Here is an 18,231-nt window from a genome sequence, read left to right as displayed (position 1 = left end):
ACTCCATTGTATATTTCAGATTTCCCGGAGAACTATAAATATATAAATATATGAAGGGTTAAGGTAGTACTGTGGAAACACTGTTAAACCACATTGATTATGATTGCAGATCTGCCTCGGGAGGAAAATTCTCCCTTGTCTCTTCCTGAAATCATCACTGATGGTAACCTTTAAGTGTATCCTACAGATGTCACGAAGAAAATAAATAAGCTTATTTGGATAACCTTGATATGGGTCAGAATTTGCTCTTAAGTTTAGCCTAAAGTCCAAACCCAAACCATAACATACGTCCTGTACATTTGGCTCTCTAATCATCGATGCTACTCGTATGCTTTCTTTCTCTCCACTTCGAATACTTTCGGATGGATCAGTTAATCTCCGTATCAAGTTGCTAGTAAAATACTAGTTCTTTAGGCAATATTTTTATTAAGTGTTTTGATTTTTGCAGGTCCTGGGACTAATGAGATGGTTTCTTTTCTTTTTCTTTTTAATTTTAGGTTTGGGTTTGGAAATGTTTCTTCCATGTTTCTTGATCTTCAGTTTCCTCTTTTAACTCCCAATATTTTCTTCTAATTTTCAAATCATCGATCAGTTGTGTTCTTATTAATCCTCGTTTTCCTTCCATCTTTCCTTCTATGGAGGTATGAAGAAGATAATTTCTTCGTAAGATGTGTCCAATCAATTCGAAGCATGCTGGCTAAAAGCGTTCTCTTCTCTCCTATCTGTTTTAGAGTATCTTCGTTCGTTATTTTTTCTATCCATTTTATCTTGTCCACTCCTCTATAACAGACGAAACTCCGGAAATATCGGCCTTGTAACATTAGTTTATGATTTTCCCTCATCGTAAATGCTTATTTTCCATATCATCTCGCTTAAGGATGGTTAAACCCCGAAATCTCTTTGGATTCGCCACTGGTTCTACCCACATTACGAATCGAACTAACAACCCTTTGCTGTAGAGATAGTCTTTTACTTTCAAACTACCCTGACCCCGTAAACTTAATTGTGCATTAACAAAGAAAAATATACAGGAAAAATAGAAAGAAAAGTATGACTGAAGGAAGTCGTTAAAGGTTGTGTGCAAGAAGAAATAGAGAGCAAAAATGTTAAAGTGATAATTCTATGTAAAATTAGTAAAGAGAGGCATTATCCAAATACAGTGTACAATAGAAAATCAGTAAGTAATTTTAAAAGTAATTACTAATCCAAAAATTTACCATTTAACAACTAAAATTTCTCTGAAGAAAACAAAGCTGTTATTTCTTCTGGTTTCCGATAGCAAGTGTTCACTATATGCACTGGCGCAAATCCCGGGTGGGACGAGGGAGACATGTCCCTCCCAATCTTGGACCTGGGGGGACTGTCCCCCCAATAATCTGACTTAAAAATGCGTTTTGGGATAAGTGTGATGATTTGAGTCCGACTGCCACAAAGGAATGTGAAATGAAATTGATTTCTCTTGGCTTTTCCATTTCTTTTAAAAAGAATCGTATTCTGTAGTATTTCAAACTGAACTTTGTGCTGTAGTGCGTTTAGTAGTCTCATCAATATGTATTAATTCCACTTCCGCTACTTGGGCACAAATTGCAATAAATTCCAGAGGAGGATATGCCCCTTTCCCCATGCTGGAAAGTTGTCTTAAGTGTAGGAACGGGCACAAATTCGGGGAAATGGGGAGACATGTCCCCCCCAACATTGGAACTGGAGGCTCTCCCAATAATCCGATTTGAAAAGTGCTTTTTGCAGATAAGTGTGATGATTTGTGTCCGACTGCCACAAAGGAACGTGAGATGAAATTGGTTTCTCTTGGTGTTTCCATTTTTAATGAATATGAAGGTGTGCGACTGTGTGTGAACTGATGTGAAATCTTATCTCCTCCTCTTCCCTAGGCCGTAGAACACGAAGAGTGTATAGACTACCCAATGTCAGTGGAACCCATCTTTTCAGTAAATACGCATTTCATCTATTTGTAGTATCAACCAAGGCATCTACTCATGCTTCGTAAGCCAACTCTATGGCCTATGGAACTCGGAGGTTCAATGCCGCGTTCACAAAAGCTCTCCATTGACTTCTACTCTTAGCCAAGTTTATCCAGTTTCTACTTTGCATTCCTATTTTTGCGAGATCCATCTTAATATTGTCCTCCCATCTGCGCCTACGTCTTTCTAATGGTCGTTTTCCGATTGGTCTTACCGCTAACACTTTGAAGGCGTTCATACTTTCTTGCATTCCGGCTATATGTCCTGCCCACCTAAGCCTCCTAGACTTGATGACCCTAACAATGTTTGGTAAACGGTATAATTTATGTAGTTTCTCGTTATGAAGTTTTCGCCATTCCCCATTCCCGTTCCTCTTGGATCCGAATATTCGTCTGAGGATTTTGTTCTCAAATACTTTCAGTCTATGTTCTTCCCTCAGAGTAAGCTACCATGTTTCGAAACCATACAGAACAACAGGCATGATTATCGTTTTATATATTTTAAGCTTCAAATTCTTCGACAGAATTCATTTAAACATGCCTTAATCCCGGACTTTACTTTGGGATTCATTTAAACATGCCTTAATTAATCTAATTAGGTTTTTTGGTATTCCAAATTCTGTAAGAACTTTGTACAATATTTCTCCCCAAACCGAGTCGTAAGGCTTTCTAAAATCGATAAATATTTGATGAACCGGGCTACTGTATTCCCACTTCTTTTCGAGTATTCGGCGAATGGTAAATATTTGGTCGATAGTTAACCGATTTTGTCTAAATCCCCACTGATAATCGTCTAAATCTCCAATAATTTCATCTGCGTATGGGGTCAATCTTGCTAATAGAATGTTTGAAAGGATTTTGTAGGATGTTGACAGAAGAGAGATGCCTCGATAATTATTACAGTCAGTTTTGTCGCCTTTCTTGTGAATTGGAACAATGATTGATTCTTTCCAGTATTGTGGCAATTCTTCCTTGTTGTAGATAAGGAGAATGAGTTTGTGTATCTTGTTCCACATTTTTTTCCTCCAGGTAAAATTAACTCAGCCTGAATTTCTTTTACACTCGGAGATTTTTGTTTCTTTAATTTCTTTATAGCGATTTGTACTTCTATTCGGTTGGATTCTGGAATATAGGGTTCTGCGGTGTGTATCTCCCTCTCTCCACGCACATTAGTTTTTGGCTGCGTGGTAAGCAAATCTTCAAAGAAATCTTTCTATCTATTTAAAATGCTTTCTGTATCAGTGAGAACTGTTCCATCAGCTTTCTTTAATATAAGCACGTGGTTGATCTCTTTCTTAAATACGTTGATCCCTTTATATATTTCCGGAATGTTTTTATTTTTACTATTATCTTCAAGTTCCTTAATTTTAACTTTCAAAAAATCGCGTTTGTTTGTTATAAAAGTTTTGGAAGTTTTCCGCCTGGTATCTATGAAATTTTGTGTAGTTATTTTATTCGAATTTTGTAGCAAACGTAATTTTGCCTATTTTCTCTCCCCTTTTAGTTCGGACCATGGTTTGTTCATACGTATTTCCGAGTGTCCAAAATTTTCTTTTGAGAGAGGATGCTTCGTAAGCAAAGAAGATAATTCAATTGCTGGAAATTTTTCTCCATAATCTTAAGGCTACATCTGTTAACTAAAGAGTATATGACACGCGTCAGTTTTCTGTAATGATTCCTGTAATGTTATTGAGATTATCATCATTTTGCTCAAATACGAGTATTGTTGCGTCATACATAATTGATATTCTTTCTTTATAGTTTTGGGGAAGTCATTATTTATATTATTATATTATTATAAAACAATTTTAACGTTGCTCTTTGTGGATGCCTAATTAGAAACATACCAATTATAAATATGCATGTATTCAGATTTCAGAATGTGATCAGAGCAGTGATTTGTAATACTGATATGTACTACTACTTCATCTACATCGCCTAATATATAATATACTCTATAACAGGTTCACGTCAGAAATCAGATCCATCTACCGTAATATGAGTTTCCTCTCCCTTTTCTAAAATAAGTTTCAAATATGACCACCTCCCAATGTTGAAGACAACCAATGGCGTATTTAGGATTTTGTTTCGAGGGTCTATGTCCAACACAAGGAAGGAAGTGAGCAATTGCCCACCTGCGTTTGAGAATTAAATATATTTTAATTTATGCATAAATTGAAGTTATAATGGCAAGAATTGCAGACCGATAAATCATATATGATATGATATAAAAATTTGGGAGTGAATATAACCCTTTTCTTCTATTCATACAAGAAAAAGAAAGCATCCTCTTGGCCTTCCTAATTTCCCGGGCTAATTATTCCCCCGTTTTGATTTTCTTTCATTCAAACATTTCCTTGTTTTAAAAATAACTAAGCGATATAATTTTTCCTTTGTTATAATAACCAAAGTCCTGTCATGTTGATATCCGCGCAAGTTGGTGTGGAACACCAGTTTCGCTTATCAACTCCTCTTAGTTTTGGTGTTACTGATGACGGCCGACTTGAGTCACAACTGACAACGGTCGATAAAGAATGATAAGCGAAATGAAAGAAAGTAACATCAAGAAAAGGAAACAGAAAAGTGGAGAGGACGAAAGAAAGAACAAAAGGACGCTTTTCTTACATAGAATAAAATTTGATAAATACTGTCTTATTTCTGAATATAAAGCAAAAGAAAATGTAAGTCAATGACATTCTTAGAAATGGTAAGAAGGATGATTGTTGTGCGTGGAATGCAAAAAACTAACAAATTTATTTCGGAGGGAGCTTGAGCCCAGCCCGATAAACCCCCTAAATACGCCACTGAAGACAATTCTGCTCCCCTGATTCTTCACTGCATTGTTTTTCAACTTCATAAATATTTTCAACATCGCTTTTACACACACACACACACACACACACACACACACACATATATATATATATATATATATATATATATATATATATATATATAACATATGGTAACGGTCTTACCCGCCCCCCCTCCCATCAATGTTGAACTCAGATTTGCGCCGATGACTATATGCCAACATATTTCAAGCAGTTAGCTGTGGTCATCAGAAGACAAAAAGGTCCAAGAATCTATAAGGGAGTATGACAGAAACAGTAGGGATCTCATTCTGTAGTGTTTTCTCTCAACACAACACAAAATTTGCGTTTTAGTCCGCGATAATCGTCATATCGGCTATAAAGGACCGTCCACATATTATGTAACACTGTTTTTGACCAATTTTTACCCCCCAGCCCCAAGTCCAGAGAATATTATCGTGTGCCACATTTTTTTTTTTTAAGTAAATATAAACCCATTGAACAGAAGCTTCTTTCCACTTTTGTGAGAAGGAATAATCTCCATTATATCGGCAATGACTTTCACGCTCACACACACACGCACACCCATATACAAACGCACTGAAATGGTACACTCTGTATACCATTCCCATCTTTTATATTAAGTGCTGAACTAATTCTTGAATATTATTGGTTACTGTTAACAAGCAAGATTTTTTTCATTGTATATTTCAGAGAAAAGTACATTTTTAATTAGTTAGGTAAGACGAATCGTGCAGTTCTTTCTTTTTCTTTTTTGCAAGTTTGCTAAATGTGCCTCACCTACACCTCATTAGCAGTTCATTGTGCCTCACCTGCGCATCATTAAAAGTTTACTTTATGACTAAAAATATTAACATGCTATTAGTTCTAAAATGTTGATGACAACTCTGTCCCTTGAGGAAGTGACAGAGGCTTCATTAAAAGTTACATTTCCGGGGGAAATTTGTCGAGGGAGACTTTGTCCTAGACCCATTTCTTCATGGGGGGATTATGTACTATTTGGTGTGTTTGGGGGAGATTTCGCCCGGGGGGAATTTGTCCGAATACCATGGACGACCCCTAATGGCTTGTCGAATTTTTTTGCGTTGCGATCCGCAAATTTTGCAAAAACCTATACAGAATGAGAATGGTTTCTGTAAAAACCTTTACAGAAATGTTAAAAAAAATTAGTGTGTATTTTATGACGGGAATTAATTGTTTTGAGTGTTGTTTCTATTATTATTATTATTATTATTATTATTATTATTATTATTATTATTATTATTATTATTATTATTATTATTAATAATAATAATAATAATAATAATAATATTTAGCCTTCTTTAAGAGTACAAAGCGTTGCAAATTAGAATTTTAAAAATGCTACAAGAGTTATAACCTTGTGCTTAAATATCAGTCTATATACCAAGTTACATCTCCCAAGCATGAGACCTTCTTGGTTTAGCTTATTTCCTGAAAAATGTTTATCCCTCACCTTTTTACCCTAACAGCACAGTATGTGCTAGGCATGTGCCATCTAGGTGTCCCAGCTACTTTTTAGGTACCCGACACTTGGCACATATGATATTCATGCGCTAAGTATGTACTTCAGCTACCTACAGTTTTAGGTACTTGTTACACCTAATTGATATTTGCAACTATGTACCACAAATATAGCATTTATATTCGTGTCTCAGTTTCGCACTCAAACAGTCATTTGTTTTTATATCGTCACTTGGGACATACATCTGTCATATTCTAGGTACGTCCTTTAGGTACATAGTGTTGCAGATATCCTAACAGCACAAGATATGATAGGCATGCGCTTAAGTATTCTAAATTTATCTCCCACATTTGATGCAATTGTTGCTTTTTTCTAAGTGATTGTGTACTAGAAGCAACAAACACATTAACTTTATTAGGTGGCAACTGTCGCCGATTTGAAAGCGAATGTGGAAGAACCATTAAAAAAACTAAACAGACACTCGTCATGTTGTTATAAAATTACATGGCGAGCAGATTTTATTTGATCCCCAACGTTTATCGTCGAATATACACGGTTAAAGGAGCACCCTGATCAGCCAAATTCAAAAGACCTCAACAACTTATTCCTCTACAAGCGACATTCTCTTACTCGCCTTTGTGCCAAGTCGGAAAGGCACGCGGCTCCTCATCCAAAGGTTGGTGGTTCACGTGCACCCTGGGGTACATTTTTTTTTTACTTGTTTAAAGTGTTTTTACTCACCTAAATGTAAACACATTACTCATACAGGCGATTTAACATATTTTGGGGGAGTAATTTTGTGGTTCATTGACGCTTACGGCATGGGGAACATACCTAGAACATACTTCCCCTCCTTCCAGCATGCCTATCAGGCATGTGCCTAGGGGCGGACATAGACTGTGACTATCACTGTGATTTCCCTCTCCATGTAATTTCTCTCTCAGAGGTACATAAGGCCCATACTGGACACATTCTCATGTACCTGAGGGAACAAGATAGGCATATGCCTGCTATGTAATTGTGCTGTTAGGGTAAGGAAAGGAATTTTGATGAAAATGACAAGATAAAAACCCAGTTCAAGATAGGTCTAGAACTTTGTAGAAATTTGTATCAAAGAGTCCAGTTGATTTTCTGTTATGATACTTACAACGACTTTTTCATTATTCCAATATAGACTAGCTGAAATGTACATTCCTTGCACTGGGAGAATAGGTCGATGAAGAATATTTGAACCCTTTCTCTACCATTAGAATACATAGTTCAATGAAAGTGTACTGATAATAATCCGTAACGTCCCCCCTTCCACTAATCCTTCTCACCTCCCTTAGAAGGGAATGTCACTATTCATCACAGCTCACTATCAATCTGAGCGATCCTGAAAACCATGGATATGACACTATTATCGATCTTTTCCGATTATTTTTACATGTATGCGTCATCACCATGACTAAAATCAGGGGCGTAGTCAGCAGGTTTGTGTAGGGAGGCCCGTCGTTTTTGAGGGGGGGCAGCTACAAAGTACAAAGCCAAAAAAAATGTGTTGCTGCTAGTGTTTTTGAGGCCTGAAAGAAAGGAAAATTTTGGTTTCCTTCTGGAAAACTAAAAACAGTATTTTAGCTTCTTCTTCTTCTTCTTCTTCTTCTTCTTCTTCTTATTATTATTATTATTATTATTATTATTATTATTATTATTATTATTATTATTATTATTATTATTATTATTATTATTATTATTATTATTATCCATAAATTATATTCAAGATAGTTTTTATTATGCTTAATCAAAAACTACTGCCCGGGACCAAACGCTATACTTTTGTGCATAACTATAAAGGTAACCAAGAAAGTTCTATCCCTTTTCGTGGAAATTGTGTTCAATTGGACCTCACACCGTGAGTTGAATGCGAGTGGAGATACGGCGAACGTCAGTTGTTGGTGTGGGTATATCCAACATACTATTATACCTGGTTGTGGCAATTGAGACACACCGTGAACTTGCATAAAGACAGAGGAAACATGGGACATCTACAGAGCGTCATAAGAGCATGTGTACTGAACGAGTTCAAATGGAGGTCAAACGCCGCTGTAGCGGGACAGAAGATATGCCAGGCCTTTGGTGAGGGTGTCGTGACGACGCGGACAGTGCAGCGATGGTTTAACAAGTTTAAGGACGATGACGAAATACCCGAAAACACCACGTGCCGGAAGACCAACACATGTACAAAGAGGAACTGAGCCTACAATTCAGTGTGTGGAGAAACCATTCGGCAGCACATCCATCAACTTGGGAAGCACTACAAGTTGGGTCGATGGGTCTCACATGTTTTGACTCCGGGCAAGATGGCAATGCGGCAGTCACCTGTGTTTATTTTTACTATTTCGGAGCCATTTCTGGGCAGGGTGTTGACATGTGATAAAAAGTGGGTAATATACGAAGCTCCATGGCGCCGGCTTCATTTGTTAGCATCCCATGAAACGATTTCAAAACAGCCGAAACCAGCACTGTACCAGAAGAAGGTCCTTCTGTGTGTGTGGTGAATCATGCATCGGGAACTGCTACCAGCTGGTCAGAGTATCAATGCAACAGTGTAGTGTCAGCAGTTGAGCTGTGCTCAAGAAAAACTCAAACCCAAGAAAAACTCAAGAAAAACTCTGGAGCCATCACTTGTGAATTGCAAATGGGTCCTTGTTTACGGAACAACGCTAAGTTCCACGTGGCTAGGATGACTCAGGACATCATTCTCCGCCTTGGATGGGAAACAATATTGCAACCACTATATTCCCCGGGTATTGCACCGTCCAATTATCACCTGTTCCATTCTTTGGACAATCACCTTAGAGGACGCCAGTTCAAATCCTTAGTAAAAACCCAAAATGCACCTGATACTTTCTTCGTTTCACGGCCCACCAAGTTCTACCGTGATGAATTCCATGGCCTCCTAGAACGTTTTCAGAAGGTCGTCGATGCTGATGGGGACTATTTTTGATCTTCCAGATTAGGTGACATATCGATGTTCGAAGGAGGTGGGTGAAAAATCAACAAAACTTTTCTTGGTTAACTTTATATTTAAATTTAAGACCTTGTATACAGAACCAATCTACACAAGATTGATTTTCTTTGAAATTTCACTTAATTTCTTTACGGTTTCCTGACAGAAATATTTATTTATTATTCGTGACTAAAAAAAAAAAAACATAGTTATTTTATTACAATGAGTAGAAATAAAAGAGAGAGCGAATGAAATCCAAATTGAATAAAAACATTGTTTCTCACAAAAATTTCCATCCTCTATGTCTTTTAAAACACTTGTTAAAGCATATAAAAATATACTGTACTTACAAATCAGTTTATTACCTTTGTTTTATGGCCGTATTTATAGTACTTTGTTAAAATGTTTGTCTCCAAACTGTCAAATATAAATCGCAGTAAATTGTGTAATCTGCTGTCACAAAAAAGTATCCTATTTTTCGATCGGTATAAGGAAGAGATACCATACTATTTTTCGATCGGTGTGGAAAAACAATATTTCTCCATACTATTTTAACGTAAATTATTAATTGTCAATAAACTTTGTTACTTTTAAATGAATGAAGCGAGATAATTTTACTATGATGTTTTAAAAGCTGTTCATTTGGGGGGCAGGAAACCATTTGGGGGGGCCTGGCCCCGATGGCTCCCCCTCTTGGCTACACCCCTGACTAAAATGTAATGAAAACCTGAGTTAGTCCAAGGTTCACTCATATATAAAAAGTCATCACAATTGGTGCAGTTGTCTAGGCAGAATTAAATGTCAAACAAACATATTTTGCATGTCAACACCCTCAACCATCCTTGAGGGAAATGTCCTAAACATTTAAGTTAGGCCACGGTGCACTTGTATACCAAAAGTCGTCATATCAATAAGTGGTCTAAGAGTGGTTACCGAAAGAAATTGTTACATTCATATTCATTTATTTGGATATAAATTTAATAGTGGCAAATTTTCAAAAGAATTTACTCAAAAGATGTCCAAACTGTCAAGCAAATGTCTCTCTTTAATTCATACTGTTGAAATTTTGGTTTGTTATCAATGAAAAATAACCTATCCTCTGCTGTAATTGTCTTCGAGGTATAACTTCATTTGTGTTTATGTATCTAAGCACAACAGCATCTATTGACTGTAAATTGTAACAAAGGCTCATCATGTTACTTCAGTAGCTTACAGCAAATGCTCTTAGGTGGCGCCTGTGTCGTGTGTGTTATTATAACATTTCAAACCTTCAACATGGTGTGTTCAATTTTTGTTATATGTATTTCACCTACCATATTACCTGTTGTCAGAAATTTGCAACAATGGTTTATCATGTTGTTTGGGTAGCTTAAAGCAAATGCTACTAAGTGGCGCCTATATAAATAATTACTGACAAATACAGGCGTACATAGAATTCTCTGCGTGGGGGAAGAAAAACTGAAATGAAATCTTTGAGTTTTACGTCCCACGGTTATGCCGGTTAGGCTAAAGGAGACGGTGATTATGAGAAATGGATGAAATGGTGGAATGAAGAAAGTGGGAGGAAACGGGAGAACCCCGAGAAAACCCACGCACACGGTGTTTGTCCACCACAAAGTTCACTTGGCGGGGGCTGGGATCGAACCCGGGACCCCAAGCACCGGAAGAAAAACTGAGTAGTGGTTCAAATGTGTATATGTGTAAGCACACAAATACTGGACAAATACAAATAAAATGCAGCTCCATATGGTGTACAATTACGGTTCTATTGCATACACATAAAAATAAGTATGGTTTCAGTTGTATGCAAACTAGATGCAACAGAGAACGGAGAAATGTTTTATTTCAGATTTAAACTAAATCATACTATTTAAAAATAAATAAATAAATAAACTTAGCTACTACTTTTATGTAAAACTTAAATTGAGCAAATTTCAAATTAAAAAAAAAAAAAGTATGTCCTAGCAGGGTTTGAACCTTCGACCTTGTCCGTGGGAAAAAGAAATCGGTTGGTGGTAGTGGTTTGCATAGGTGGAGTCAAGTTATCCCTGCCTTTCATGTTTAATTAATAAATTAACAGTGCGGGGCTTGGGGGGGCAGGGATGTCATGCAGCACCTCATGACACTCCGGACGCTATGCGCACCAAATCGCCCCCAGGGAACCTGAGGAGATCCTACCATACCCGATTCCCGGCCTCCACGCACGCTGGATTACAGGTGTTCGCCACAACACCCAGCCACCAAACAACTTTGAAATTCTTCTACTTACGGAGATTGGATTTAGTGTAAGAAGTGATGATTGGTAGGCTTGCATATCGCTATAAATGAAAGACTGGTCGCATAATGGGCAGATAAAAATGCTAGAAACTTTGGTGATCAAAGCTGTAAGGTAGATAATTGTGTACAATATTTATATATATACAATGAAAGTCCAATTTTATTGCTGCGACAAATGTGCGCAGATTAACAATATGTCGGCCAACATATGACTACAAATTCATTATTTTCTTGAAAGATAAACTTGGAGATGAAGATCTAAGTCCAACATAATAATTATAAGTGCACTTTTAACAAGTGTAGTTAAGTTCTAAAAAAGATTAGAAATCTCAAAGCTTAGTGTTCTTTTATTAAATATTATGGCATATTTTTGGATTTGGAGGGCCAGAATAGTTTCCTTATATTTCGTGGTTTCTTGCTATATTTTCCGTATTTTTCATGGTTTAGGTTAGGTTAGGTCAGTTTAAGTTAGGTTAGGTTAGGTAAGAATTTTTGAGTTTCTTGGGGCAGAATGCATTGCTTAAAATTCGTACTTTCTTCTTATATTTTCTGTTCTTGATGATTTAGGCTAGGTTAGGTTAGTACTCAGTAATTATCCTTACGTAATATCAACTCATTGCTCCTGTAAACATGATGATTTTACCTGATTTTGGCCTCGCAGTTCCTAAAACTATCCCAATATGTTTCGTTCCCTTTACGAAAGAAAATATAATGGCATTTTTGGTTTAATGTCTCACAATTACGCCCTGTAGGCTAAGGGAAGGGAGACGATATTTAATGCAAGTGAATGGTGATGGAAACATTGTTGGAATAAGAATGTGGGAGGAAACTGTAGTACCCGAAGAAAACCCACGGACACGGTGTTCTCCACTATGAACTTACTTTGCCGGGGATCGAACTAGGGACCCTCCCATTGCAGAAGATATGCACAGTTTAATATGCCTAAACATTATAGGTGGGTGCGATGTTTAACTGCTACTACAGTTGTGCATATTTTTAGACAAAATGTATACCAATGCATTGTAATCTGGTACCCAACTGTCGTGTTTTATTTAAAGCGGTAGGGTTCAAAATGGCTATATATGATAAATGTAGAAATAAAACCTTTGTAAAAATAGTTACTTAACATCTTAAAAGCTCGTGTTCTACGAGAAACTTTACATTTATACTAGATATGCTTGCACCAGAGGATTTGTTTCATGACCCATCCTGATGTGTAGTAGTCCGACGTAGCGAAGGCAAGCGAGTAACTCAAGCAGTTAGGGCGCCGAAGGCAGTTGGTGAAGCATTATTAGAAGTCTTGCTTGTTGCTCCCTAAAATAAAGTTGCACATCTTTAAATTGGTGCAGGTTGACAATGGATCATCCTAAAATTGGTTATTTTACAGTTAAAATTAGTGGATACAAATGAAAGAGGACTATCTAGGATATATAATTCCACTGGCGAAGCACTCTGCAAAGGTGAGAGTGTTTCTACACAATGTATGGAACGTGTAATTTATGGTCACAAGTATACAGTTACCATGACAAGTGCTATAACCCATACCAGGATTCCTACTGGTCAGGGAAAACTCAGGAAAAATAGTGCAGGTCAGGCAAACTCAGGGAAAAAGGCCGGAAATCAGAGAAAGCCAAGGAGAGTTTATAAAATATATTTTTCTAACATTAATTATACTTCAATTTCAGCTTAGCCAACCACTAGTGATCACAGTATGGAACGTTGCTCGGATTTTTATGGATGGTAAGTGGAATGTACCTATTAGCAATTGATTACTATTTGTCTCTATAGTATAAATGTCCTCATATGTAAATATTCACCGTTATTTATTCCTTATTTATATACGAACGTCATCCGACACCTGTCATGAAATTCAGGGGAATAGATTTCTCCAGATCAGTAGGAACCCTGTATACAAGTGCGCTGTAGGTATAAAGTGTTTTTTACAGTATCCTCATTTATGCTCCCACCATTCGTCGCTGATGCGCTTGCTCCCTACGGATCTCCCCCTCCCGCGGGCTTCCTTGTGGTTCTATCGCTAAAATTTCCTATGTTGGCGGCAGTGAAACCACACCAATGATGTTACTCTTTGACCGCTTCAGTGGTTCGTAAGTTCTGTTCCATTAACCTCCAAGCTAATGCTAGGAGCTTTGTGTTCCGTGTTTTTTTTTTTTTTTTTTCGTTTAAGTTCATTGCAATTTTTATTCATGAATAAATGCACCTCTTTCTCCAATATTGTGCTTAATAAATTGTTCCTTTTACAGAATTGGGCCTCAAGAACCGGAGATCTGCACATGTTCAACAGGTGTATCTGCTTTAAGCTTATCAAAAGGTAGCAACCCTAGATCTGAACCATTGTAGTGCGTTTAGTACTTTCCCATCAGGAATCGAACCGGGGTTCTTGTGCTCTTAGAGCACGCGTCTAGGCCATAAGACGAGGAAGGGATTTTTTTTTTCAAATATAGATATGAAATGTGTGAGAACCTAATTTGTAAAACATTAGGTTTCCTCCTGTTTTCACGTAGTCGTAAAAGAAGAAAGGACTGTCATTGCTGTTCTTCAGCTTCTAGAACACGAAAAATATGTTATGGAAAAAATCTAGGTAGCAGCTTTAGCAGCAATCTTGGCAGGACAACTACACGAAATGAAGAGCAAAAGGTATTGTTGGTATTGTGGTTTATGAATTATCATCGCTAAAAAAAAATATGTCTCTATAAATGTTGAAAAACAAAAAATAAATTTAATTAATAGATTGTGTAAAAATAGAAAGAGGCATATCACGATAGTAGTTGATACGCGAATCTAGTATTTTCATACAGACTACCTTTTTGTATTCGCAGCCACTAAGTCGGAAGCCGACTCGACGAACAAAGGAACAGGGAATATTCCTAGCGTACAGGCTGGTGCGGAAGTGGGCGTACCTTCCCCCCTTTAGTTTCAACAGTATAGTGTTAGTTATGGTAGAATGTTTGTACACAATTACCTTGAAGTCATAAACATCGGTATGATCCCCATCCATGTCGTAACACAGCTGAATTCTGCGCCAAGTAATTCCTGTGTTGTGAGATATCGAGTGTTTTTTTTACTTGTTTTATGAAACCCCAGAGAGCATTGTCTGGTGTCGTCAGATCGGGACTTGTTGGAGACCAGGCAAAGGGAGCTGCTGAAGTTGCGCAGTCTCTTCCAATCCATCGGCAGGAAACGTCTGATTCAGGTAATTGCATACGTGAATCTCGAAGTGAGCTGGTGCTGGATCCTGCTGTATCAAAACAGTGTCTTTGATACCATTTACCGGCAATGTTACCAGACAATGCCAAGCAATGTTTCCAAACAAATGTGGGTAAAACCTAAAACCATCAGAAAACACCAATTAGGAGTTCCACTTCCGGACCACCCTGTAGAACTAGATTCATCATAGTTGAAAATGGATTTTCAATATACCTATGAATACCTGATATTGGACTTACTAATGCACAGAAGATGGAATAGACAAAAAAAAAAAAAAAAAAAAACTTTTTCTAGATTTACTGATTAGGCATAGATCTGATAATACGAAATTAGTTAGAATCTCGTAACTAATCAATTTCTAAATTAAAGTAGTTAAAGACTTCGAAATATGATGCGCAAAGTATGGAAAGTCTTTCAGAACCAACTTTTCTATTGATCTGTCTATCGACAGGTATAGCAGTAAAACCTATCAGAGACAATGATTTACAAAAAGTAGATATAATGTGTCAAGAGCAAGTTCCATCTCAGTTTTTATTCCTGTATGCAGTCGCATTAGTTTAAGTGATAAATTTAACCACTTCCGGTTTCAATGTTGGATCCCTATAGAACAAAAACGGTATGAGATAATAAGCCAATGCATTTTGAACTGCAAGAATAGCTTCCATCAAGGCCGGTTCTCCCATATGTGCAAAGGAAAAAAATCTGTCATAACTATATTATTTAAAATAAATATTTCTTGTTGGAAACAGACCTCATGATGGTGGTTGTTAAATTTACTAAGCTGACCTTCTATTTGAATACTACATTCATAAATTATGTTTAGGTCGCATTAGTTTAAGGTTACACGGGCAGTGCTAAAGTAATGTTGCTAAGAAACAAATACCAGCATGAATTCCTTTATTGTTGTTAAATACAAGAACTCAATTCTCAATCTGTAACAAACACCTGTTCCATTTAGTTATCACAGTTTTGATTTGAAAACTAGTCTTATCTTTGTCACAAACAAGTTTCTTATCATTGAAGGTAGAAAGAAGTAATTTTTAATAAATTTTTAACAGATGTAGAAGCAAACTCAAGAAATAGACATTAAAAAAGCTAGTTGCACTGGTATTGCAAACTGATATATTAAGATTGAAGCTCGATATTCTATAAAAAAGATTATCGTCTTTCCTCCGCTGGTGTGTTTGCTTTATCTTTCACTAACGTAATTGATTTTTATTCAAAGAAAAAAAAACAGACACAGCGACATTGTATTTGTAGTGTTTAGGCCTTTCTGAGTGCGATTTTCTTTCGCTCCCTTCGTTGTTCATAAGAGGGTAGGATACTTAAAATCGTGTTATTTAGATTTGTTCTTTCTGGAGGAGACGGCAGAAATGAAAATGAAATGAAATCTTAGGGTTTTATCCCACGATTATGCCGGATAAGCTAAAGTAGAAGGTGTTGATGAGTAATGAATGAAATGGTGGAATGAAGAAAGTGGGAGGAAACGGAAGAACCCCGAGAAAACCCACGCACACGGTGTTTATCCACCACAAAGTTCACTTGGCGGAGGCTGGGATCGAACCCGGGACCCCAAGCACCAGAGGAAAACGCTCTACCACTGAGCCACCGCGGCCCCGAGGAGACGGTAGAGTGTAGGGGGGAAGAATGATGGCATTGCACGGGGCGGTAAATTGTCTAGGTTCGGCCCTAGCTTGCACTTCCCCGTTTATTCCTGTATTGAAACAATTAAGATCGTATCTTTGTGATTCTGGTGAAACTGATTTATCTTCTCTATTATCAAAAACCATTATACTGATTCTGCAATACTTCTATAAAAATTTGAAAAATCCATAGTGGTCGACTTAAAGTTCACCCTTCAGATCACGGATATTAAGATGACAATAGCGTCATTTTAAAGCCATCTAGTGAGGGATTTTGGGAACCCGACTAATGTTTCCTCAGACACACACACATACACAAAAAAGGAAAAAAGGCTGGTAGATCTACAACTTCCGTTATTCTCATAGTTTGGAATTTCATCGTAATTTTACAATGTGAAGCAAAATTCATTTCTTTAAGCAAATATTTGTGGTAATATTAATACTTCAGGAAATATAAATTGACGTACTTAATTCCTATCTTTCTTGTGAAGATAGATTATCTACAAAGCGCATCTCACCCGATTGTTCACACATTTTGTTGGTTTCCTTTCAGCTTTTCACGTTTCCGTTCCTCTTCTTTTATTATCTTCCATGTGTGTCTTGGTCTACTTGCACTTCAATTTTCCTGATTACTCCAGTCCAATATTTGCTCCACTAAGTGTGTTTTTTTTCTTAGTGAGTTAATTATGTTTACTCCTCGTACACCTCTCTGGACCTTTATGCTACTTCAACACTATTTGGTACTACACAGGAAACTTGTTACTACAGCACTACTGCATGATAAGAATTGTGTTTCTCATGAAAATTTGCGATTTTGAAGAATAAATAAATAATGTACTATTATTTAACAAAACTGTAAATCAATTAAATAATGTTCTTGTCAGACTAGGGTTCTAATATATCTGTCCGGTGGGAAAATCGACATCACGATTCTCGGACGATGCCTTGAAAGCAGGTTGGCTGCTGATGGAAGATTGCAGGGCTCAGAGCGAGTCACTTGTTTAAACTAAAAGTTATTTTTTCTCAAGTCGGTCACTAAAAGTTACTTTTTTTCAAGTTTGTCACAAAAGTTACTTTTTTCGGAGGTAAAGTCATTTTTTCGTGTGATTTATGTTTTGAATTGGCAGTTTTCTAAGAAAAATATAAAAATAATTGGAAAAAGACAGAAACTTGTTACTTATTATTATTATTATTATTATTATTATTATTATTATTATTATTATTATTATTATTATTATTATTATTATTATTATTTAAGGGGTGGAGAAGTTGCAGCATCGAAGTGCCAAGTGTGTTGACCTTCGAAGGGACTATGTTGAATAGCCTCACGCTTTCATGCCTGCAGCTCAAATCCGCCTGGGTCGGGTCGAGAACTTCTCAGCCCACCCTCGTATTTATCTTCTGCTTTCAGCTTCGTAACACTATCAATCGAATCTGCATTGCAACATGATACCAGCCTCTACGCATCATAGCTATTTCTTTGTTTTTAATTATTTCTCTTGCTACTTTTTCTCTTTCTATCTGATGATTCTTTTAGCGAAAGCACTAGTAGTGTACAGTGTACTATTCAGTGTATCACAATGTATTGGCTAATTTCTGGTAGGTACTTGATATGTATTGTATGCACAATGGTCGAAGAAATGCATACACTTTAGTGTATGAAATGCAATTTAACTAATCCCCTCTTCCTTTCTCTCTACAAAGAGAGATGGTGAGAAAGAGAGAGTATAGATGTGATCCAGCCTAATATGGCTTTGTTTATGTAAGAGAGGTTGAAAAAATGAAAATTTACTGTTCGGTGA

Source organism: Thermobia domestica, chromosome 6 (assembly GCF_964235325.1).
Source record: "Thermobia domestica chromosome 6, izTheDome1.hap1.1, whole genome shotgun sequence".
Classification (NCBI taxonomy): domain Eukaryota; kingdom Metazoa; phylum Arthropoda; class Insecta; order Zygentoma; family Lepismatidae; genus Thermobia; species Thermobia domestica.
This window is presented reverse-complemented; position numbering follows the sequence as displayed.